The sequence below is a fragment of the Ranitomeya variabilis genome, chromosome 3, assembly GCF_051348905.1.
Source record: "Ranitomeya variabilis isolate aRanVar5 chromosome 3, aRanVar5.hap1, whole genome shotgun sequence".
In the NCBI taxonomy this organism is placed as follows: Eukaryota; Metazoa; Chordata; class Amphibia; order Anura; family Dendrobatidae; genus Ranitomeya; species Ranitomeya variabilis.
The window spans coordinates 379996347-380022036 of record NC_135234.1 but is presented as its reverse complement, the minus strand read 5'-3'; the positions used below and the strand labels follow the sequence as shown (position 1 = coordinate 380022036).

General features: G+C 46.0%; 1 protein-coding gene and 1 long non-coding RNA gene across 3 annotated transcripts in view; one reads left to right on the top strand and one right to left on the bottom strand.

The window, feature by feature from the left end:
• The window catches only part of LOC143816072 (uncharacterized), an 84048-nt gene extending 75744 nt beyond the window's left edge, over positions 1-8304 (top strand). Inside the window, exons 3-4 of the long non-coding RNA XR_013223882.1 lie at positions 7425-7557; positions 7877-8304. This is a non-coding gene — a long non-coding RNA (uncharacterized LOC143816072). The remainder of the gene's footprint in view (positions 1-7424; positions 7558-7876) is intronic.
• Positions 1-23190, bottom strand: part of CCDC28B (coiled-coil domain containing 28B) — a 77649-nt gene extending 54459 nt beyond the window's left edge. Inside the window, exon 1 of one of the 2 annotated variants that reach the window (XM_077296030.1) lies at positions 23048-23190. The gene's annotated coding sequence lies outside the window, so the exon portion shown is untranslated. Of the gene's footprint in view, positions 1-12460; positions 12633-23047 lie in introns of those variants that run through there. The other variant, XM_077296028.1, reaches the window with a different exon arrangement.
• Between the last annotated feature and the right edge of the window lie 2500 nt (positions 23191-25690).

Here is a 25690-nt window from a genome sequence, read left to right as displayed (position 1 = left end):
GCAATCTGACCTGTGATCCGGAGGTGTCTGTCTTGTTAGATGTGCATAAAAGTGCCGTCAGCCACAGTTTTGTGCACTTCTGAAAAGAGGGACACAGCTGAACAGAGGCCAGATGGAGTCCAGAGTAACTCTGTGCCTCATTATACTGTAGTGAATGGATCCCTCGGGTTTTATCTGAATCACGTCACTCAGAGATTTTCGATGGAAACCCCAAAGTAAGTGCTTAGCATAAAGCTCTGGATAAATGTGATCCTAAACGTTATGTAAAATGTTCCCAATCAAAGCTTCAACTCAATCCATGAAAAAGAAAGTCCCCAATCAGGTTTGTCATCTTTTAACGGAAATATAGGGGGCTTCCACACTTCTGGTAGTACAAAGGCTCTGGAAAAGAGAAATGGCTCCTCACCAGCCAAAAGAAATTCAGCAAATTCTGCTCTCCCAAATCCAAATGCCTCCCTCTCTTCTGAGCCCCACAGTGTACCTAAACCACATATTGAGTCCACGTTTGGCATTTCTGAAGCGATGAGAGCCCGTCTGTTTTACAGGTGCATGTCTCCAGAAGCATGGGCTGGGCATAACGTACTGCCGACAAAAGCAGTCATTAAAGCAAAAGGTGGCTACTTTGAAGAACCTAGAATATAAGACATATTTTCAGTTGTTTCACACTTTTTTGTTAAGTATATAATTCCACATGTGTTAATTCATAGTTTTGATGCCTTCAGTGTGAATGTACAATTTTCATAGTCATGAAAATACAGAAAAATCTTTAAATGAGAAGTGTGTCCAAACTTTTGGTCTGTACTGTAATTCTGTGATTTAAGGGCATGAAAATTCAAATTTAAAAATTGCGAAATATTTAGACAAATTTCTGTTTTTATCACAAATAAACGCAAGTCATACCAAAGAAATTTTACCACTATCATGAAGTATAATATGTCACGAAAAGTCTCAGAATCACGGGAATCTGTTGAAGTATTCCAGATTTATAAACTCATAAAGTGACACTGGTCAGAATTGGTAGCACCTGGACGCTACTCTCTCTCATCCTGGGATCCAGTCTTATTCCTGGGATAATGATAATCTGATCCGTTCCTACTATGAGGGTCTGAGCTTTGGCCCTCAGATTACGCTCCTCTATGGCCCTATGCTGGGCATCATGCTCCTCATTCTTTTTCCACGTCAATTCTAAACGCTGACCATACTCCTCCAAGCTGAGGACTTCTATATGGGACCCCTCTGGTTGGGCCTCCCCAGGGAACCCGATCAGGTCTGTCCACGGATTGTTCCACTGGAATACAACTCTCTCTGCGCTCACCTCCAGTGGCGTGCCTGTGGTGTTTCAGTGGAGCTCTTAGGTGCCCCTCTATACCAGATGCCTGGTCCCAGGCAACATTGTAATGACCTCAACCAGGTCAGGGAGCTGATGGTGCTGGGAGCGGGCCTACCAGCATCTTTTCAGTCTGCAGAGCGGTACTGTCGGTGGCCGCGGTAAGGTCAGTCACTGGAGCGGGGTCAGTAGCTGGAGTGGGGTCGGTCACCGGGGCAGGGTCGTTCTCCATACCTGCTTCAGATGTGATCCCTCTGGTGCCGGTCTGCTCCACTGCTGAGGCTGTGGACGCTGATCGCAGGACAGGCCGTGGCTCCTACAGTGCGGTCTTTCTGCGCAGGGCCGCCTTCTATTTCCTTACCGCGGCCAGCTCCATGCTCAGGAGCTGGCAGTTCAGTCCTCCACTTGTGCTCCCAGGAGTTCCGGATCCTCAAGTGGCGGTAGGTCCGGGTCCTCCTCCCATCGTCCGGGACAGTGCTCGGCTGCTTCTCCACCCACTGGGTGGCCACTGCTCGCCATTTCTTTCTCCGGGTCTGCTGCTGCACACTCACGTTGCTCCTGCTCTGTTCTCCGTGGGCAGGGCTTCTTCTTCTGGTTCCCGCCATAATGGATCAGGAGGCGGACCTCCCTTGCTAATAGGCATGTCCTTGTAGTATAACAGCACTTGAAATGGGCGGTCATGTCTTTCGTGCCACACAGCTAGTCTCTGCCCACGATGGCGCACTTTTCTTCTCCTGTGCTCCTTGTGGCACTGTAATGGCCGCAGTGGAACACCCTCCAGGGCCATGGGGTACTTGGTACTGGGTCCGGTACTTAAAGGGATGTGTCACGGCGGCAGTGACCCGGTCCATGCCCTGGGCGCCCAAGTAAAAGGGACGGTCTTTAAAGGGGTTTGTGAAATAATAAAAGTTTGTGATGCCACCTGTGGTACTCGGTCAGGGGTGACCGACGCTGCTTAAAGGGGTCCTCTGGGGCGATATTATGGCAGCTGGGATGGTATGGCTTCCCACAGGTGAAGCTGGGTCCCCAGGGCTCCTGGTGTAGTACGGACAGGTGGTAGATGGTGTAGAAAGAAACACAAGTCACAAGTTGCAGTCTCTTTAGCTCTTTACTGAGTTCAGGCAACCGCAGTCCAGGGTACCGGATCACAGGTGCTGTTATGGTCTGGCCGGCATATCTATCTCTTATCTACCGCCATATGTTCTACTTTTAGGCTACTACTTTTCATGCAGAAAATTCCTGTGGAAAATCCGGACATATCTGCCAGATTTCCGCAAGAAATCAGCATGCGTTTTTTTTGCGTGTTTTTTGCGCGGTTTTTGTGCGTTTTTTTCCGGACATTTCCCAATGCATTAGACAGTGGGAAATCCGCGAAAAAACTGTAAAATTAATGAACATGTTCATTATTTTTCCGCAATGCGTTTTTAGTGCGGAAAAACGCACATCATGTGCACAAAAATTGCGGATTCCATTATAAATGATGGGATGCTTAATGTATGCAGATTATTTGCAGTTTTATAGCGTTTTTACAGCGCAAAAACGCTAAAAAACCGCAAATAATCTGCAACGTGTGCACATAGCCTTAGAATTAACACATTTCCACTTAATTTCCATAGGGTGACTATTTTCTTCACTTGCACACCGCCATATAGAATGTTTCATTTTTGCTAACATAATCTGCTGGATGAATGATTTAGTGACATGAGATCTTCCTGTCTGGTGACATTAGAAAGTCTCCTGGCAGTGCTCACTGTGACACATGCTACTATTTTTTAATGTGATATCATCGGCCAGACATGGAGAGGTGTCCTATTCTACTGCATTAACTCTTCATCTACATAAAGCTAGAGAAAGAAGCTAACGCTGCGTGCTGTACACCCCAAACTGCGATTCACTCATCATATACAAGCAGCCTCTTCTTCCTTCTAAAAGTAACGTTTCACCATCCTGGGCCATCGCTACAATCCACCATCCCTGTTGTTTTCTTCTAGGAAAATGCAAACTAGGTGCCAGGGATACACCAAACACCGCACTGCACTGATGAGGTTGCCCAGGGTTCAGCCTCCGAATCAAGAGACTTCTTCTCTCCCTCAGCTATGCTGATTTTTAGAAAGTAGTGATGAGCGAACATGCTCGGATAAGGTGTTATCTGGGCCTGCTCAGGTGCTAACCAAGTGTCTTCGGCGTACTCGAAAAATATGTACGAGTCCCCGCACCTGCATGTCTCGTGGCTGTTCGACAGCTGTGACACATGCAGCCCCGAGGCCTAGAACATATTATTCAAGCACGTCAAACTAACTAGCTCAGCAGCCGAGCATGTTCGGAAACACCTTATCCGAGTACGTTTGCTCATTACTAGTCATTATCTGAAGTTGGAACAGTATGGGGTTCCTGATAATGCTAAACTATAATAAACTATAATGTTAAATGGGTAACATGAGAAGGAGGTCACCGGCGTGGGCGGACATATCATTGGTGCAACGTGTACAGTCGCACAGGGGCCCAAGAGGTAAGAGGGGCTATTTCCACCTCCAGTGCAGGAGAAATTGTGCATTATGATGACCTATTGAACTGCAAAGGTCCCATATACTGCTCTTGCACAGGGGCCCTCTTCTCTCTGCGTCTGCCCCTGGACTAGGGAAATAACATTGCCCATTTTTGAACTTTTAGGCTATGTGCACATGGTGCGTTTTTGATGAGTTTTCACTGCAGTTTTTCCGTGCAGAAATGGGACAAAAACGCTATGGAAACCTTATGCAAGCTAATTCAATAACAATCCTGAAGTGCTGTGTATATGATCAGTAAATTTCCTTAGAGAATTTGCAGTGCATTTTTTTTCTGCAGCATGTCAATTCTTTGTGCATTTCTGCAGCATTTTCCACACATTGACTTCAAGTGAGTCAGTCAAATCCGCAGCAACCACACATTGACTTCAAGTGAGTCAGTCAAATCCGCAGCAAAATGCAGGTATAAAAAGGTTTGCGGATTTGCTGCAGATTTGCTGAGTTTCTGTTTGCGTTTCTACCTGCTCCCTATGGTGTTTCCCACAATGTCATCTGCGTGACAGCGTGGGAAACACCGGCATGGTAGTTCTTATTGGCGGTAACGCTACCACTGGTAAGACCGTCGGTCAGAGCGCTGCGGGGTCATGTTGTTAGATGTCAGCGTGACCCCGCAGCTGTGACTGTGACCCACAGCAGTGACCCGCACTAAAAAGCTTACCGCAGGTCAGCAGGCATGGGCTAATGAGAGACTACTCCTCCCATCAGCCTACATCTGCTGTCACTGATAACAGTGATGGCAGGAAACTCTGATGGGAGACATTGGCTCTCGTCAGCCGGCGCCTGTAATCACACATTAAAAAAAAACAAAAAAAAACACAACACAACATGTAAAATAATCACATACATATTTAAATAAAAATAAAAACACAACATATACTCACCTTAACGTCCAATCCCCAATGCCCATCTCTCCTAGAAAAAAAATTAAAATAATAAACCACCATATACTCACCTGTCCGCCATAGTCCAGGTAATCCCGAGTGTCCCTTATGGCACCTCCTGCAGCGGTGGTGCCATAAGTGAGACCGCCGGAGCTGATCAGCTGATGAACTCCGGTGAACTCTCTCACGGAAGCTCAGTGATACACTGTGGGAGCGATTGCCTCCTGTCAGTGTTTCGTCGGCTGTCTTCGAGAGCAGTCTCATCAGTGACTGCTCTCAAAGTGATCAGGATCGTCATGGGACATTATGAATTATCTTTTCTGCGGACAGGTGAGGAATATTGTGGTTTATTATTTTATTTTTGTTGCAGGAGACTTTGGCATCAGTGGATTAGACGTTCGGTAAGTATGGTTTAATTTAGATTCAATAAAGGAGTCTGTGTCATTATTTCAAATAAAGGACTTTATTTTGGGTGTGTATTTTTTTTATACAATATGACTATGGGGTTAGTAATGGAGGCGTCTCATAGATGCCTCTCCATTACTAACCTGTGGGCTTGATGTCACCTGATAATACACAGGTGACATCAACCCCCAACCATCACCCCACTTGCCACCGCAACAGGGAAAATGGGAAGAACAATGCTAAGCGTGAGATTTGATGCATCTTATAGATGCGCTTTTTCTGGGGTGGCTGGGAGCTGATGGCCCCTTCCTAGGATATTAATATCAGCCCACAGCTGTCTGCCTAGCCTTTGCTGGTTAGATTTTATAGGGGGACCATACATCAATTTTTTTCTGGGTTCCCCCTGTAAACTAACCAGTAAAGACTAATCAAACTGTAAGCTGATTTTAATAGCCTAGGAACCTTTATGGCTATTGGCTCCTTCCCAGAATATTAATATCAGCTGTCAGCTTTCACTCTGCTGGTTATGCTGTTTGTTTAAAACCCTATGTAGGTTCATTCTGTTAACACTCCTACATAGGCTGCTGACAATGTGTGAGTGTTTGTTTGTGTGTATATTTGTGTTTACTTACCGCCTTAGGCCAGTCTCACACGTCCAGATAATTCCGGTACCGGAAAAAATCGGTACCGGAGTTATCCGTGTCCGTGTGTCCGTGAGCTCACGTAGGCCATCCGTGTGGCACACGTGCGGCAGCCGTGTGCCGCCTGGGTCCCACACGGACCGTGCAGGAGAGACAGCGCTAAAGTTTAGCGCTGTCCCCTGCATCGTGCTGAAGCCACGATTCATATCTTCTGTGCAGCAGCGTTTGCTGTAAAGAAGATATGAATAATCAATTTTTTTAGTGGTATTTCGTGTTTAAAATAAAGCTCCATGTCCCCACCCCCTGTGCGCCCCCCCGCTGTTCTGAAAATACTCACCCGCCTCCCTCGCAGTGTCCTGTCCTGGCCGCAGCTTCTCCTGTATGCGGTCACGTGGGGCCGCTCATTTACAGTAATGAATATGCGGCTCCACCCCTATGGGAGGTGGAGCTGCATATTCATGACTGTAATCGGCGGCCCCACGTGACCGCATACAGTAGAAGGTGCGGCCAGGACAGGAAGCAGCGACAGCCAAAGAGGGAGCCGGGTATTTTCAGAACAGCGGGGGGGCGCACAGGGGGTGGGGACAAGGAGCTTTATTTTAAACACGAAATACCACAAAAAAAATGGATTATTCATATCTTCTCTACAGCAAACGCTGCTGCACAGAAGATATGAATCGCGGCTTCAGCACCATGTGGGGGGGACAGCGCTTACTGGAGCGCTGTCTCCTGCACGGCACACGGAGAACGTCCGTGTGCGGTACGTGTTTTACACGGACCCATTGACTTTAATGGGTCCGTGTAATACGTGCACTCCCACGAACACTGACATGTCTCCGTGTTTGGCACACGGAGACACGGTCCGCAAAAAATCAATGACATCTGCACAGATGCATTGATTTTAATGTGTCTACGTGTGTCAGTGGCTCCGGTACGTGAGGAAACTGTCACCTCACGTACCGGAGCCACTGACGTGTGAAACCGGCCTTAGTAACCAGGGTGTCGGGATGACACCTTTTCATTACTAAGCCTAGGGTTTGGTGTCAATGACAGCTGCTGACACCAAGTCCTAATCCAATTACTTTGATGCTACTGCATCAGAATGAAAAAGTTGGTGTTGAACCCAAAAATTACATCACAAAAAATTTTTTTTTATATCTTTATTTAGCTAAAAAAGCATTCATTGCTGTACAAAAACGCATGCAAAAAGCATGGCAAAAAACACATACAAAATTGCAGCAAAAAGGCACCAAAAATCGCGGTAAAACACGTGTTTTTCCTGCAGCGTTTTTGCTTCCAAGAGATGCAGAAACCTTGCAGAAATTTCTGCACGCAAATACTCAATGTGTGCACATAGCCTTAGAGAAGACTGCAGTATTCAGACATGTGTATACTATTAATATAGCGAGCAAATGGGCTGTTGCCAACTACTAAGACTTAATTCAGATGTTCATTTTCCACGTAGGTTTCCTATCTGTGATTTTCACCTATCAAACAAACCGATTTCAAGTGTCTGAGAAAAAAAATCACAAAGACATTTTTGATTTTTGAACTAAAAAAAAAATTTTTTACTTGTTTTTTTTTTTGTTTTCTTTTTAATCTCTAGTATAGTGTCAAAACGATGTCCTGAGCCTTAGCTTCAAAGACGGACCAGGTAGCGACCATCAGCAGACGCCCGATTGTCATGACAACCCATCAGCACCCCATCAGTGGATTGCAGAGAGGGAAGATGGAAAACGGTATTCGTGGGCATCAGCGATTGCGCCATTTAAATGCCGCTGTTTGTGATTATAGTGGCATTTAAATGGTAAAACTGCAGATATTGGATCAAGTTCTGGTTGGTTTTGTCACAGTAAGATGCTGGCTATGTCAAACATCCAGTATCTGCCAGGTATGGTATATGGGTTTGGCTCCAGAGTCTGCCTCATACACCATGTATATGTAAGGGGTTAAAGATATTGCAGCAGAGAACCTGGGAATGGGCAACTGTCTATTGTGTATAGAGCCCTCTAATTCTTCCCCGACACATACTCTTCTTTCTCTCCTCTCCCTGTACAGATCTCATGACTGAGCCAAGCATTTATGTGTATGAGGGAGATGGAAGAGCTCATTTCTCCGGCCTACAGCCATCTAATATGTTCGGGTACCTCACGTGCAGGGAAGATGGGGGTCCATTGGTTGGTACCCCTTCTCCATTAGTACTGGACCCCTCCTCCATTAGACCTTACAACAGTGGAGTAACCTGCCTCTACCGTACAAACTTCACACTTCACTCGCCTATATTTATCTACGGGCTGGTTTTAGGCCTGGTGTAGTTTGTGCCATTTGTAACAAAACTATATGTAGTATTATCTCCCCACATCAGAAACTAACGCAGCAGCAAGTATCACCATTGTCATAGTAAAAAGAAAAAAAACTTTCCCACTTGTACCGTCATTTTTTTCACTCCTCTTCTTGTGAGTGATGGGGGGATGGGAGATTTGAGACCTCAGTTCTACTGATATTAAGGTCCATGATGGTGATGCCTCTGATAATGGATGATAAATGTTCTTTCTGTGCATATCCTTTCAAACAGAACCCGTCACCAGTTCTATCCTGAGTCAGCTAAAAACCTTTTGAAGTTCTCCCGCGCTGTATGATAATCCTGTCGGTCTGGTCCAATGGGCGTGGTTTTGCGAGTCGGCAATTTCTATGCGCATGCGCAAGATTTGCCCGACTATGTGGATGACGCAGGAGGTGTCATCCACATCTATTACAACAGGAGGATGGCTGTCAGCAACATGGGGGTGGGATAGCGAAGCCAAGAGGAGGGATAGAGACTGCAGAAACCAGGCTCATCGGACCGGACCGATAGGAATAACATACAACTTAAAAATCTTTTTTGGAGGTATACTGTGGGAATCAGGGGCATATACAACCATTGATGGACTGCAGCACAGGCGCTGATTAAGGTCACGGCTTTAGTTAACACAGGACCAAACTGGTGACAGGTTCCTTTTAAATGCTCATGGTTCTTTTTTTTTTAGAAAAGTTCCTGAAACATTTTCCAAGGAAACCTGCAGCTGCTAAGGATAAAAATGCTAAACTGTATAAACATGATGGAAGTGAAATGCATTGGCTGGAAAGTAACACAACATACATCCAAATGTATTTATTAGCTGCGATGTGTGAAGTGAATTTCTAAGAATGCAGATCGCTTCAATTGCAATTTTTCAGTCTCTTTTGTTTCTTTATTGCAAGAAACAATGAGAAGGGAAAAACAGAGAAACATTTACTGGCATTCTTTATGAGTGGCGATACTGGGCTATAGCGGGATGCTGTTGATCTATTATATTCATATTTATCTTTTTAATTTTTTTCTGCGGAGGCTGTTTTTTTCCCCTCATCCTTTCAGGATGCTGTATACCAGGAGTGGTGTCTCAAAGGGAACAACCAGTCATGGTGAGAATGGTAGCTCATCTGCAGGACGGATATTATAGAGCAGGAGGAGCTGAGCAGATTGATTTAGTTAGGCCTCCTTCACACATCCATATCACCAGTACGTATGTTGTTTTCACTGATACCCAACATACCCATTTTAACCTATGGGGCTATGCACATGTCCATGCTTTTGCCCAGACTGTGTCCACTCGGAGACATGTCTGTTTTTTTTGGACAGCACTGATGACAAGGGGCAATACAAGTCTATGGGTCTGTGAAAAAGACAAATAGCACATGGATGGTACCCGTGTGCCATCTGTGTTTAACATTGCAAAGTATAGGAGGAACTTTGTAATTAATTTATTTTTTTAGTTATACCAGGAAAAACACTGATGACACACTGATGTGAAACACTGATGATACCAGTGTCATCCCGGGAAAACACTGATGACCACACTGATCTAAAACACTGATGATACCGGTGTCATACCAGAAAAACACTGATGACCACACTGATGCAAAACACTAATGATACCGGTGTCATACCAGAAAACACTGACGACACATTGATCTGAAACACTGATGATACCGGTGTCATACCAGAAAAATTATGATGACCACACTGATACAAAACACTGATGATACCGGTGTCATACCGGAAAAACACTGACGACACACTGATCTAAAACACTGATGACGCCAGTGTCTTACAGGAAAAACACTGAAGACACACTGATCTAAAACACTGATGACAGCGTTGTCATACCGGAAAAATACTGACCACACACTGATCTAAAACACTGATGACGCCAGTGTCATACCGGAAAACACTGACGACACACTGATCTAAAATACTGATGACAGCGGTGTCATACCAGAAAAATACTAATGACCACACTGATCCAAAACACTGATGATACCGGTGTCATACCGGAAAAATACTGACGACCACACTGATCTAAAACACTGATGATACCGGTGTCATACCGGAAAACACTGACCACACACTGATCTAAAACACTGATGACGCCAGTGTCATACCGGAAAACACTGACGACACACTGATCTAAAATACTGATGACAGCGGTGTCATACCAGAAAAACACTGATGACCACACTGATCTAAAACACTGATGAAACCGGTGTCATACCGGAAAAACACTGATGACCACACTAATCCAAAACACTGATGATACCGGTGTCAAACTGGAAAAACACTGACAACACACTGATCTAAAACACTGATGACGCCAGTGTCATACCGGAAAACACTGACGACACACTGATTCAAAACACTGATGATACCGGTGTCATACCGGAAAACACTGACGACACACTGATCTAAAACACTGATGACGACAGTGTCTTACCGGAAAAACACTGAAGACACACTGATCTAAAACACTGATGACGACAGTGTCTTACCGGAAAAACACTGAAGACACACTGATCTAAAACACTGATGACAGCGGTGTCATACCGGAAAAATACTAATGACCACACTGATCCAAAACACTGATGATACCGGTGTCATACCGGAAAAACACTGACGACCACACTGATCTAAAACATTGATGATACCGGTGTCATACCGGAAAACACTGATGACACACTGATCTAAAACACTGATGACGCCAGTGTCATACCGGAAAACACTGACGACACACTGATCTAAAACACTGATGACAGCGGTGTCACACCAGAAAAACACTGATGACCACACTGATCTAAAACACTAATGAAACCGGTGTCATACCGGAAAAACACTGATGACCACACTGATTCAAAACACTGATGATACCGGTGTCATACCGGAAAAACACTGACGACACACTGATCTAAAACACTGATGTCACCAGTGTCATACCGGAAAACACTGACGACACACTGATCCAAAACACTGACGATACCGGTTTCATATCGGGAAAACACTAATGACCACACTGATACAAAACACTGATGATACTGGTGTCATATCGGAAAACACACTGATCTAAAACACTGATCTAAAACACTGATGACGCTAGTGAGATACCGGAAAAACACTGAAGACACACTGATCTAAAACGCTGATGACAGCGGTGTCATACTAGAAAAACACTGATGACCACACTGATACAAAACACTGATGATACCGGTGTCATACTGGTAAAACACTGATGACCACACTGATACAAAACACTGATGATACCGGTGTCATACTGGTAAAACACTGATGACCACACTGATACAAAACACTGTTGATACCGGTGTCATACCGAAAAAGCAATGATGACCACACTGATCCAAAACATTGATGATACCAGTGTCATACCGGAAAACACTGACGACACACTGATCCAAAACACTGATGATACCGGTTCATACCGGGAAAACACTAATGACCACACTGATACAAAACACTGATGATATAGGTGTCATACCGGAAACCACTGATGACCACTGATCTAAAACACTGATGACAGCGGTGTCATACTAGAAAAACACTGACGACCACACTGATCCAAAACACTGATGATATCGGTGTCATACCAGAAAGCACTGACGACCACACTGATACAAAACACTGATGACGCCAGTGTCATACCGGAAAAACACTGACGATTACACTGATCCAAAACACTGATGATACCGGTTTTTCAAGTATGTGTTTTATACGGAAAATATTCAGTATATCTCTCTGCTCAGCTTCTCCTTCATAGATCGGACTGCATGTACAACGTGACTGCTTCCCTTTAACCGGAGTATTTCGATAAAGAGCCAGAATAATTGCACAGTTGAGGGAGAGCTTAGCTATGACTCTGAATTATGTCTCAGAAATCACTTACGTTAATTAGTTTTCATTCTGAATCGTCCTCGGCAGCATTATTAATTTGTAATACCCAGAGTTCCTGACTGTAAGTTTGCCAAGTGGTTACATGTAACCGAAAGATGCGGATTATTACAGTAAACATAATAAACTCTGTACAGTACACATATCAGAAGATATATTAGTGATATAGCGTTACTGTAAGACTATATGGTAGATAGGGCAGGCAGTATACAGGGAGTCGGAACACAACAAGGAGCAGATGGTTTAGGGCTCCATGACAGAACACAACAACCACAAAGAAGACATTACAGGAGGATATAGGAGGTGTCAATAATCTCATTATGATAAAAGGAAGCCCAATGTTCTCCCCACATCCCAAACCGACCCCGATAAGTGAGAGTGGACATTACCGGCTGGCAGTGACCGAAGCTGAGCTGGGGGAAGTTGGCTGAAGGCGATGATCCCTTCTCCTCACACTGATCTCTATGTACTTTGTGTACTAATCACGCCTCCATTATCCCAGTACCACTACACTGCTGTCACCTCGTCCCTCCTCTGTGTCTCCTCCTCTAATGTCCCCAGCTTGTGAACCCTCACAAAGCTCCCTCCTCTTCATCCCTTCTCCACATCCCCCTCACACTGCTGGGCATCCCTGTGGTAACGCCTGGTTCACAGATGCAGCCTCCTCCTCACTGATCTTAGTCACATCTCATCCAGTACAAATAGGTTTATTCTAACCAGCACATAGTGTGTGGAGACTTTACGCTTTACGTTCCACTCTGTGCTATGGAAAGAGACCACTGTAAGAATAATAATTTTATCATAATTGTTATTTATATAGCGCCAACATATTCCGCAGCACTTTACAATTAAGCGGAATAGGAATCTTTATTCATGTCCCACCCCATAAACTCTCCTTCAGTCATATACAGCTGAACACAAAAGGGAAAAACTATCAGCAGGTTGAAAACAGGCCAGTTCCCCATAAAAAAAATTAAAGAAATTAAAGAAAAGCATTTATTCCAATCAAGCCCTATGCCTGAGATAAATGCTCTATTGTATTTTATGAGACTGCTGGATCACATTCAGTTCCATATAGCGGTCATCAACCTTATCTTTATTTCAACTATTGTGTTGCAATTTTTGTGTTGTGCTACCTCACAACCTGGAATTTCACTGTTTTTTTAGATTTTACATTAGTTCACATAAAGAACATGCCTACAACTGTGAGCAGGTCTGCCACTAGGAATTTTGGGGCCCCCTTGAGACTCCACCGCGCCTCCACCCCTCGAACTGTCCACAGCCCCACCGCTCTCACTTGGAAAAACTCCACTTCTCACCAATGACACATTAACAGTTCCCATCACCAGATCACCTATATAGCCAGCAGCCTTTGTTTTGGCCAAAAGATTTTTTAAGCCACCACCACGACATGATAGACTCTTTTGGCCGGGCCCTACTCTACTCTAACCTATTAAACATTTGGTAAAATATACAATACAATTTAGGTGTATTTTTACATTTTTAAGATGACCAATAATATCACATACAAGGGACAAATACCACTGTACCATGACCAGGCACCATATTACCACCACATAGTGACCTATAATACCACATACAAAGAACAAATGCTGCCACACCATGTCCAGACCACATATTAAAACCACAGTGACCGAATAATATCACATACAAGGGACAAATACCACCGCACCATGGCCAGACCACATATTACCACCGCATGGTGACCAATAATACCACATACAAGGACCAAATACCACCACACCATAGCCGGACAACATATTACCACCACATAGTGACTGAATACTACAATACTGATTGGTAATAAAAAAAAACCCAATACTAATATCACCATGTGTGCCATTATACACAGGAGATCTGTACTTAGTATGCAGTGTCAGTGTAAAGGGAATACAGTGATCACTGGTGACATTGTACACAGGACCACTGTATATAGTATTCAGTGTATAGTATCAGTGTATAGGTAACACACTGGCTCACCAGTGACGCCTCTAGGTGAAGTCTCTCATCTTCATCCAGCACAGATCGACGTCACTTCTTCCAGCCAGCGCTAATCTCTGCAGGAAATAACACAGCTAGAGCACCGCTTGCAGAACACATTACTTATTACTCCATTCTGCCCCCGTGTCTCCATTCTGCCCCGTGTCTCCATTCTTGCCCCTTGTCTCCATTCTTGCCCTGTGTCTCCATTCTGCCCCCTGTGCCTCCATTCTTGCCTGTGTCTCCATTCTTCCCCGTGTCTCCATTCTTGCCCCGTGTCTCCATTCTTGCCCCGTGTCTCCATTCTTGCCCCATGTCTCCATTCTTGCCCCGTGTCTCCATTCTGCCCCGTGTCTCCAATCATACCTCGATATCTTTCACCCTGCCCCTTCTCCATTCTGCCCCGTGTCTCCATTCTGCCCCATGTCTCCATTCTGCCCTGTGTCTGCATTCTTGCCCCTTGCCTCCATTCTGCCCCCTATGTCTCCATTCTGCCCCGTGTCTCCATTCTGCCCCGTGTCTCCATTCTGCCCCGTGTCTCCATTCTTGCCCCATGTCTCCATTCTGCCCTGTCTCTCCATTCTGCCCCGTGTCTCCTTTCTGCCCCATGTCTCCATTCTGCCCCATGTCTCCAATCATACCTCGATATCTTTCATCCTGCCCCCTGTCTCCATTCTGCCCCATCTCCATTCTACTCCCGTGTCTCCATTCTGCTCCCATGTCTCCATTCTTGCCCCATGTCTCCATTCTTGCCCCGTGTCTCCATTCTGCCCGTGTCTCCATTCTTGCCCCGTGTCTCCATTCTTGCCCCATGTCTCCATTCTGCCCCCGTGTCTCCATTCTGCCCCGTGTCTCCAATCATACCTCGATATCTTTCACCCTGTCTCCATTCTTCCCCGTCTCTATTCTGCCCCCGGCAGGATAGACACTTGTCTCCATCCTGCCGGCTTGCCACGTTCAACAAACAAAAAAACAAGAAAGCCTTTCCTCTTACCTTGCCGCGCTCCTGCGGCAAGCGATTTTCCCTCGAGGCTGAAAGTGCGCACTCGCCGATGAATGACAATGACGTCAGACGCCAGCTTCCCATTGGCTGGCGGCTTTAAATATTGCCATACAGGGCCGGGACGGGCCTGAGCCGGGCCCGCACGGCAATGGAGTGTAACTGAACCCTGCATCTCGGACGCAGGGTTCAGTAAATCCTGTGGCTGAGGCCGGATCAGCAGAAGAGACAGGGCCCGATGCGGGCCCCTCTGCTGACCGCGCCCCATATGCCAGTCAGGGCAGTAATGCCCTAATGGCGGCCCTGACTATGAGCATTTGGTTTTCTTTTTATTATGAAGCAAAAAACATATAGGTGCACTTTTGGTGTAATAGGGATAATGGTGGCAGAAAGGTGAGTGGTCCTCCCATACAGATGCATACCTTGCTTATATTAGCGAAGAAACTACTCCTTAAATACTGGTTAGATCCAAACTCCCCCCCCACTGCAGAATTGATAACACAAATGAAGCATTTTAAGGAGGTGGAACAAAGGGATGCAAGCGGGCAAGTGCAAGCGGGCAAGTTTCTTCTGAAATGGAGGCAGATTATTGTGAATTGTTGATCTTTAGTGGAAAAAATTAATATGGTTGTACCCTTCACATCTACAGCTTGGTATATACTTTAGGATTTCAAAAACAATCTGGGGTTACTCCATCTGAATTAGGCCGGCCTCACACTGGCGAGTTTTACGGACGTATGAGCGCATAAACTACGTCCGTAAAATTCGCATTACACACGGCCCAATGAATCTCTATGGCCCAGCTCATATCTACCGTATATTACGCAACCGTAATATACGGTCTTGTACGGCCGTAGAAAATCACAGCATGCTGCGTTTGTCACCGTATTGCGCAAAAAAATCGCCAATGAAAGTCTATGGGGGCGAGAAAAATACGGATTCCACACGGACCAGCAGTGTGACTTGCGAGAAATACGCAGCGGTGTTAGTGAAAAGCCGGTAATTCAATTGCCGGCTTTTCATTTCTCCTTCACAAACCCGACAGGATATGAGACATGGTTTACATACAGTAAACCATCTCATATCCCTTTTTTTTTTGCATATTCCACACTACTAATGTTAGTAGTGTGTATGTGCAACATTTGGGTGCTGTAGCTGCTAAAATAAAGGGTTAAATGGCTGAAAAAATTGGCGTGGGCTCCCGCGCAATTTTCTCCGCCAGAGTGGTAAAGCCAGTGACTGAGGGCAGATATTAATAGCCTGGAGAGGGTCCATGGTTATTGGCCCCCCCTGGCTACAAACATCTGCCCCCAGCCACCCCAGAAAAGGCACATCTGGAAGATGCGCCTATTCTGGCACTTGGCCACTCTCTTCCCACTCCCGTGTAGCGGTGGGATATGGGGTAATGAAGGGTTAATGTCACCTTGCTATTGTAAGGTGACATTAAGCCAGATTAATAATGGAGAGGCGTCAATTATGTCACCTATCCATTATTAATCCAATTGTATGAAAGGGTTAAAAAAACACACACATTATTAAAAAGTATTTTAATGAAATAAACACACAGGTTGTTTTAATATTTTATTGCTCTCTCAATCCACCAGAAGACCCTCGCTCAGCAAAATAATAAACCAACAATATACATACCTTCTGTTGATCTGTCACGTCCCACGAAGTAAATCCATCTGAAGGGGTTAAATCATTTTACAGGCAGGAGCTCTGCTAATGCACTCGCTCATGCCTGTAAACCCCGGGTGATGAAAGGAAAGCTGGGTGATCTGTACTTACATTGAGTCGCGGTGAGGCGCCCTCTGCTGGATGTCCTCATGAACTGGAGCCTTGGAAAAGTTCCCACGCTCGAGTTCATATGAGTTCATCCAGCAGAGGGCGCCTCACCGCGACTCAATGTAAGTACAGATCACCCAGCTGAGCGGATTGCACTAACGCAATGTCTTTTAAGGGGTCGAGTTAAACGTCCCCGCTAGCGCAGATCCCCGATCTGCGAGAGCGGGGAACGGACCTCGGGCGCGCTACAAAAGAATGGCACATCGCTAGCGCGTGCCAAAAATGACACGCGCTAGCAATGCGCTTTAACATTGCCGGCAATGGGAGCGCTAACGGACGCGCTGCACGGCGTTAATTTCGCCGTGCAACGCTGTCCGTTAGCGCTCACACTAAAGCGCAATGGGAACCTAGCCCTTGACCAGTTGGTAGTAAAATGGACATTGGAATAGTTTAAACATTTTTTTATTGACAACAACATTTGGAAAAAAAAGGGGAGCAGGTTTAAAAAAGGAAAGGCACAATAAAGTAAGTTTATTCAAAACACAAAACAGTAGAAAATCTAGGTACATTACAAAATTGAAAGAACATTACATTAGGCACCTTAACTGGTTACATTTAATGGACACAGGGCTGCCACTAGAAATTTTGGGGCCCCATACTGGCAACATTTTCGGGGCCCCCTTGAAACTCCGCCCAGGCTCCACCCCAGCCCCGCCTCCACGCTCCACCCCTCGAACTGTCCACAGTCCCACCGCTCTCTCTTGGAAAAACTCCACTTCTCACCAATCACACATTGAGGGTACGTGTCCACCTTCAGGATGGCCGGCGGTTGCTGCGTCGGAGCGGCAAACCCGCTCGGCGCGGCAAACCCGCTCGGCGCTAAGCCCCGCCCCCTACTGTGATGCGATGATGCCGGATGTGTTCATTGCACACATCCGGGATCATCGCACCCCACACATAGGACCCTGTGTTATAGCTTGCGGCGGTGCAGCTGCCACAAGGAACACGGACATGCCGCGATCTTAAAAGAAGCGCCGTATGTCCGGAGTCGCAGGGCCGCCGGGTGCGTGTTACCACGCATAGTGGAGACGGGATTTCATAAAATCCCCTTCACTATGCTGGAACATCTGGACGCTGCGTGTTTGACGCTGTGGCCCCACGCACCGTCAAACACGCAGCGTTTACTTAACGTGGACACATACCCTAACAGTTCCCATCACCAGATCACACATATAGCCGGCAGCTTTTGTTTTGGCCAAAACATTTTGTAAGCCGCCACCATAACACGGTAGACTCTTTTGGTGAGGCCCTACTCTGCTGTAACCTATTAAATATTTGTTAAAATATGCAAAACAATTTAGGTATATTTTTATTTATTTTTCAATTTTTAAAATGACCAATAATATCACATAAAAAACAAATACCGCTACACCATGACCAGATGACATATTACCACCACAGTGATCGAATAATATCACATACAAAGAACAAATACCGCTACACCATGACCAGACCGCATATTACCACCACAGTGATCGAATAATATCACATACAAAGAACAAATACCGCTACACCATGACCAGATGACGTATTACCACCACAGTGATCGAATAATATCACATACAAAGAACAAACACCGCTACACCATGACCAGATGACATATTACCACCACAGTGATCGAATAATATCACATACAAAGAACAAATACCGCTACACCATGACCAGACCGCATATTACCACCACAGTGAACACGGACATGCTGCGATCTTAAAAGAAGCGCCGTATGTACGGAGTCGCAGGGCCGCCGGGTGCGTGTTACCACGCATAGTGGAGACGGGATTTCACTATGTGCTGGTTAGAATAAACCTTTTTGTACTGGATGAGATGTGACTAAGATCAGTGAGGAGGAGGCAGATTGCATCTGTGAACCAGGCGTTACCAGAGGGATACCCAGCAGTGTGAGGGGGATGTGGAGAAGGGATGAAGAGGAGGGAGCTTTGTGAGGGTTCACAAGCTGGGGACATTAGAGGAGGAGACACAGAGGAGGGACGAGGTGACAGCAGTGTAGTGGTACTGGGATAATGGAGCAGAGGGCGCCTCACCGCGACTCAATGTAAGTACAGATCACCCAGCTTTCCTTTCAGCACCCGGAGTTTACAGGCACGAGCGAGTGCTTTAGCACAGCTCCTGCCTGTAAAATGATTTAACCCCTTCAGATGGATTTACTTCGTGGGACGTGACAGATCAACAGAAGGTATGTATATTGTTGGTTTATTATTTTGCAGAGCGAGGGTCTTCTGGTGGATTGAGAGAGCAATAAAATATTAAAACAACCTGTGTGTTTATTTCATTAAAATACTTTTTAATAATGTGTGTGTGTTTTTTTAACCCTTTCATACAATTGGATTAATAATGGATAGGTGACATAATTGACGCCTCTCCATTATTAATCTGGCTTAATGTCACCTTACAATAGCAAGGTGACATTAACCCTTCATTACCCCATATCCCACCGCTACACGGGAGTGGGAAGAGAGTGGCCAAGTGCCAGAATAGGCGCATCTTCCAGATGTGCCTTTTCTGGGGTGGCTGGGGGCAGATGTTTGTAGCCAATATCCATGGACCCTCTCCTGGCTTTTAATATCTGCCCTCAGTCACTGGCTTTACCACCCTGGCGGAGAAAATTGCGCGGGAGCCCACGCCAATTTTTTCAGCCATTTAACCCTTTATTTTAGCAGCTACAGCGCCCAAATGTTGCACATACACACTACTAACATTAGTAGTGTGGAATATGCAAAACAAAAGGGGATATGAGATGGTTTACTGTATGTAAACCATGTCTCATATCATGTCTGGTTTGGGAAGGAGAAATGAAAAGCCGGCAATTGAATTACCGGCTTTTCACATATATCGCGCTGAATTAAATATAAATACAGAATATATATATATGTGTCTCAATGACATATATATATATATATATATATATATATATATATATATATATATAAATAGATATACTGTATATATGTTTTAACGAACATTTGAGCACATAAATCCATTAGATGTCGGTTTTGCAAGCCTGCGAGAAAATATCGCAGTACGGATGCCATACGGATTACATACGGAGAATGCCATGCGCAAAATACGCTGACACACCCTGCCTACGGATGACATACGGACCACTATTTTGGGGACTTTTCTGCGTATTACGGCTGTAAAAAACGGACCGTATTTACATACGCTGAGTGTGACGCCGGCCTTAAAGTAGGGGAGGTTATCTCCAGGAAAAAGTTTATAATTCAATTACAGTATGACAGTTTTCTTCATGATGGCGTTCAATAAAGATCAATTTCAACTAGTTCACACACTTAATTTGTGGATGATAATTTGCAGTCTTTAATGTTTTAATTTTTTTTATACCATACTTAATTCGCAAAAATTTGTATTGTACGCCTTGTCTGTATATGGGCATCTATTTTTCTCTGAAAGTCTGGTTTGTTATTGTAATTTAAAAAATTTCAATAAAAATGGTTATAAAAAAACAAATATGATGAAATAACTAAAAACGTCAGTGCGCATAAGTATTCACCCCCTAAAGTCAGTACTTTGTAGATCCTCCTTTTGCAGCAATTACAGCTGCAAGTCGCTTTGGATAAATCTCTATGAACTTTCCACATTTTGCCAAAACTGCTCCAGCTCCATTGGATTAAGGTCTGGGCTTTGGTTAGGCCACTCCATAACATTTACACGTCTCCCCTTAAACCAATCAAGTGTTGCTTTAGGCTACGTTCACATTTGCGCCTTTGGGCGCAGCGTCGTCGACGCATATCGACGCATGCGTCATGCGCCCCTATCTTTAACATTGGGGGCGCATGGACATGCGTTGTTATGCGTTTTCATGCGGTTACCGACGCATGCGTCGTTTGGGCGCACCTGGCAGGGCGCGGCCGACACTACATGTTGCAGTTTTGTAGCGTCGAAATTATTTTAAAAAACGCATGCGTCGCACTTGCGTCGTCAATGCGTCAAAAAACCCATTGAAGTCAATTGAGAACGCAGAGGGCGCAAGTGCGTGCGTCGCAGCGCGTTGTGCGACGCATGCGTCGTTTAATAAAATAACAAGATAAGTGTCTAGACCAGTGGTTCTCAACCTTTCTAATGCCGTGACCCCGCAATACAGTTCCTCATGTTGCAGTGACCCCCAACCCAAAAAATAATTTTGGTGGCTACTTTAAAACTGTAATTTTATTAGTTATGATTCGGAATGTAAATATCTGATATGCATTATGTATTCTCATTGCTACAAATCAAACATAATAAATAATCACAAAATGTTGCAGGAATCTCCTGCACTGCAACATGGTGTTGGGTGCCAGCACAGCCCGCACAGTGGTATATCCAGCACAGCCCGCACAGTGGTATATCCAGCACAGCCCGCACAGTGGTATATCCAGCACAGCCCGCACAGTGGTATATCCAGCACAGCCCGCACAGTGGTATATCCAGCACAGCCCGCACAGTGGTACATCCAGCACAGCCCGCACAGTGGTATATCCAGCACAGCCCTCACAGTGGTATATCCAGCACAGCCCGCACAGTGGTATATCCAGCACAGCCCGCACAGTGGTATATCCAGCACAGCCCGCACAGTGGTATATCCAGCACAGCCCGCACAGTGGTATATCCAGCACAGCCCGCAGTGGTATATCCAGCACAGCCCTCACAGTGGTATATCCAGCACAGCCCTCACAGTGGTATATCCAGCACAGCCCGCACAGTGGTATATCCAGCACAGCCCTCACAGTGGTATATCCAGCACAGCCAGCACAGGGGTACATCCAGCACAGCCCGCACAGTGGTATATCCAGCACAGCCCTCACAGTGGTATATCCAGCACAGTCAGCACAGGGGTATATCCAGCACAGCCCTCACAGTGGTATGATATGACGTCATCGCGCACCCGCAGTGTACTGTCAGAGGCAGAGCGGGGAATGATGGGAGAGGGAGCGTCAGGTGACGCTCTCTCTTTCATCATTGCATTGAACTATACCGGTGTCATAGACGCCGGTATAGTTAAATGCGGCGGCGGCACTGGGGGGGGGGTTCCGGGGGAGGAACAGTGCAGCGGCCCACTACTGGCATCGGCTCTTCTGGCATTTGCCAGAAGTGCCCGATGGCCAGCCCGGCCCTGCTCAGACCTGCCGGCCCGCGGCCCCTGACCTGCGGGGCCCGGTCGCAATGGCGACCGCTGCGACCGCGGTAGTTACGCCCCTGAACACAGTGATGGCGGCGGATCACTGCTGGGTACCGAACGGCTCCTTTATGGCGTGCTCTTCCGCAGCCCTTCAAGCCGATTACCGATGCCGGCAGCCGCGTTCTTCCTGCATCCCTGCATTCCGTTGCCAGATACGTGCCACAGATTCCGGATCTGTCCTGGCTACACCAAACAAGAAGGGGGGACGTCGGAAGTTGGTATCTCCCTAGATCCGATGCGCGATCTATTCATTTTCCTGCGGGGATCCCAAAGCTATGCCGGGAGTAAAGCTAGCAGCAGGGGCGTAGCTAGAGCTTTTGCCGCCCGGGGCTGTTCCCGAGTTTGGCGCCCCCCCCCCCCCCCCCCCCCGAACTTATGTGATTTTCACACTTAGTCATGTACCGACGAGCTCCTCTCCCTTAAGCTCCCAATGTTCAGTGAAAAACTGAGAGAAGCAGAAGAGAAGCTCGATGTCACAGGACCATGAGTATGAAAATCGCATATGAGTGAAGTGTTCCATGTGTCGACGACTGGAACCTGCAGAGCTGAATCCTGACATCGCAGCTTCTGAAATCTCACAACGCATGCACTGCACACTTTTAGGATTCTCCCTTGCCGGTGGACGGTCATGTCAGCACAAGTATGTGATTTGTATACTTCTGACCACATTCCGACTAGACGTGCCCGGCCTCACTCAGTTCATTTTCATTGAGTGAGGCCACACATGTCTAGTCAGCACGTGATCGCATGTATGTAAATCGCCAGCACCAGAGAATCCTGACAGTGTGCAAGGTGCACTGTGAGAAGTCAGAAGTCTGCAGTCACAAAGAATGACTGCAGACTCATCACAAACCTGGACATCCCCTTTAATGCTCCTAACATAAATAAAAACATGAGAATTAGTCAGTATCACAAATAACATTTACATCCAGGTACCTTATAGATGACGTTGCCTCTGGAGCCGTTCTTCTTTTCTTCATGTTGTCCAGACCCCATGATGCGTTTTCTCATCCACAGCCGTCTCTGCAGACTTCCATCTTCTCCGTTCTTTTGCAGAAAATCTCCACATGACGCCCTTAAAGATACAAGTGTCATTATAATGCTCCTGAATAAAAAAATTGCCCCTCACTATATTGTCTGCACAAAATATGACCCCCACACTGTCTGTCTTATGGTACACGCTCTTTACACTGACCTCCCCTTTCCATACTGGCCCCCTCTTCACACTGTCCTCTCAGACTGTGTCCCCCCTATAGGGCCCAGTATTTATACTGTACTCTCTCATCATACTTCCCCTCCTTGGTATACTGTCCCCTCCTGGCTGTGCCCTTACACTGTCCCCCATGCTACGCATGCACACATCCCAACACCCTCACTCCCCGTACTCTGTCCACATACGTTTTTCACATCGCTACCCATACTGTGTCCGCATACAATCCCCCGTTTGACCCCAAACTGTCTGCACCCATCCCCCATACTGTTTCCTCATATATGCCCCCCCATCTCCCCCTTTGCTCTTCATTTTGTGTCCTTAGATCTCCCCCACACATTAAATCCCCCCATCCCCATGACAAATCTCCCCCCACACACATTTAATCCCCCATCTCCACTCCAATTCTCCACACACAATAAATCCCTTCCCCACAATAAATCCCCCCATCTCCACTCATATTAAATCTCCCCCCCCCACAATAAATCCCCCCTCCCTACTCACATTAAATCTCCCCCCCACAATAAATCCACCCAGCTCCACTCATATTAAATATCCCCCATCCAATAATATATCCCCCACCACCACTCACATTAAATCCCCCCACAATATATCCCCCCATTCCCACTCACATTAAATCCCCCCCACAATGTATGCCCCCCATTCCCACTCACAGTAAATCCCCCCCACAATGTATGCCCCCCATTCCCACTCACAGTAAATCCCCCCCACAATGTATGCCCCCCATTCCCACTCACAGTAAATCCCCCCCCACAATGTATGCCCCCCATTCCCACTCACAGTAAATCCCCCCCCACAATGTATGCCCCCCATTCCCACTCACAGTAAATCCCCCCCACAATGTATGCCCCCCATTCCCACTCACAGTAAATCCCCCCCCACAATGTATGCCCCCCATTCCCACTCACAGTAAATCCCCCCCCACAATGTATGCCCCCCATTCCCACTCACAGTAAATCCCCCCCCACAATGTATGCCCCCCATTCCCACTCACAGTAAATCCCCCCCCACAATGTATGCCCCCCATTCCCACTCACAGTAAATCCCCCCCACAATGTATGCCCCCCATTCCCACTCACAGTAAATCCCCCCCCACAATGTATGCCCCCCATTCCCACTCACAGTAAATCCCCCCCCACAATGTATGCCCCCCATTCCCACTCACAGTAAATCCCCCCCACAATGTATGCTCCCCTGCACCTTCGGTGTCTTCAGCTCCACTGGAGCACTTACCACCGCTCTGTGTCTCCTGCTCTGCCGCGCAGGTGAGTGACGTCAGCAGCGTGATCACATGACCTGATCACGCTGCTGGCGTCGCTCTGACCCGGCAGTCAGAGCTTCAATTGTACTCGTATCACAGATACGAGTACAATTACGATGCTGAAGTTGGTTTCTTATTCGTTCAGTTTCTTATTCGGGCTGAAGTTGGTTTCTTATTCAGCAGTTTCTTATTCGGCTATTTTTTATTTTCTGTTTTTTTCAGGTTTTTCAATAAAAATAAACCATTCTAAGTATATAATATTATGCGGTCATGTGTCCTCTTGTGAATACACTTAAAAACAGATAAAAATATTAGAAGGCTGGCACAAAAATGGGCATCAAAGTGGGCACTGAGGTATGGTATTAAAGGGGTTAAATGCCTTTGTGCCACTGATGTAACACCTGATTTACATATTTAATGATGCCCCACATGAAATCCATGTCACTCCAGCCTGGCACAAATGGGTTCTGGGCATCAGAACTGGCATCAAAGTGGTCAAATCGCCCATTTTCACAGATTTGAATAAGTAACAGCTATTTTTAAGGGGTTAAATGCCTTTGTGCCACTAATCTAACACCTGATTTACATACCTACTGATGCCCCACATGAAATCCATGTCACTCCAGCCTGGCACAAATGGGTTCTGGGCATCAGAACTGGCATCAAAGTGGGCAAATCGTACATTTTCACATATTTGAATAAGTAACAGCTATTTTTAAGGGGTTAAATGCCTTTGTGCCACTGATTTAACACCTGATTTACATACCTACTGATGCCCCACATAAAATCCATGTCACTCCAGCCTGGCACAAATGGGTTCTGGGCATCAGAACTGGCATCAAATTGGGCAAATTGCACATTTTCACAGATTTGAATAAGTAACAGCTATTTTTAAGGGGTTAAATGCCTTTGTGCCACTGATTTAACACCTGATTTACATATTTAATGATGCCCCACATGAAATCCATGTCACTCCAGCCTGGCACAAATGGGTTCTGGGCATCAAAACTGGCATCAAAGTGGTCAAATCGCCCATTTTCACAGATTTGAATAAGTAACAGCTATTTTTAAGGGGTTAAATGCCTTT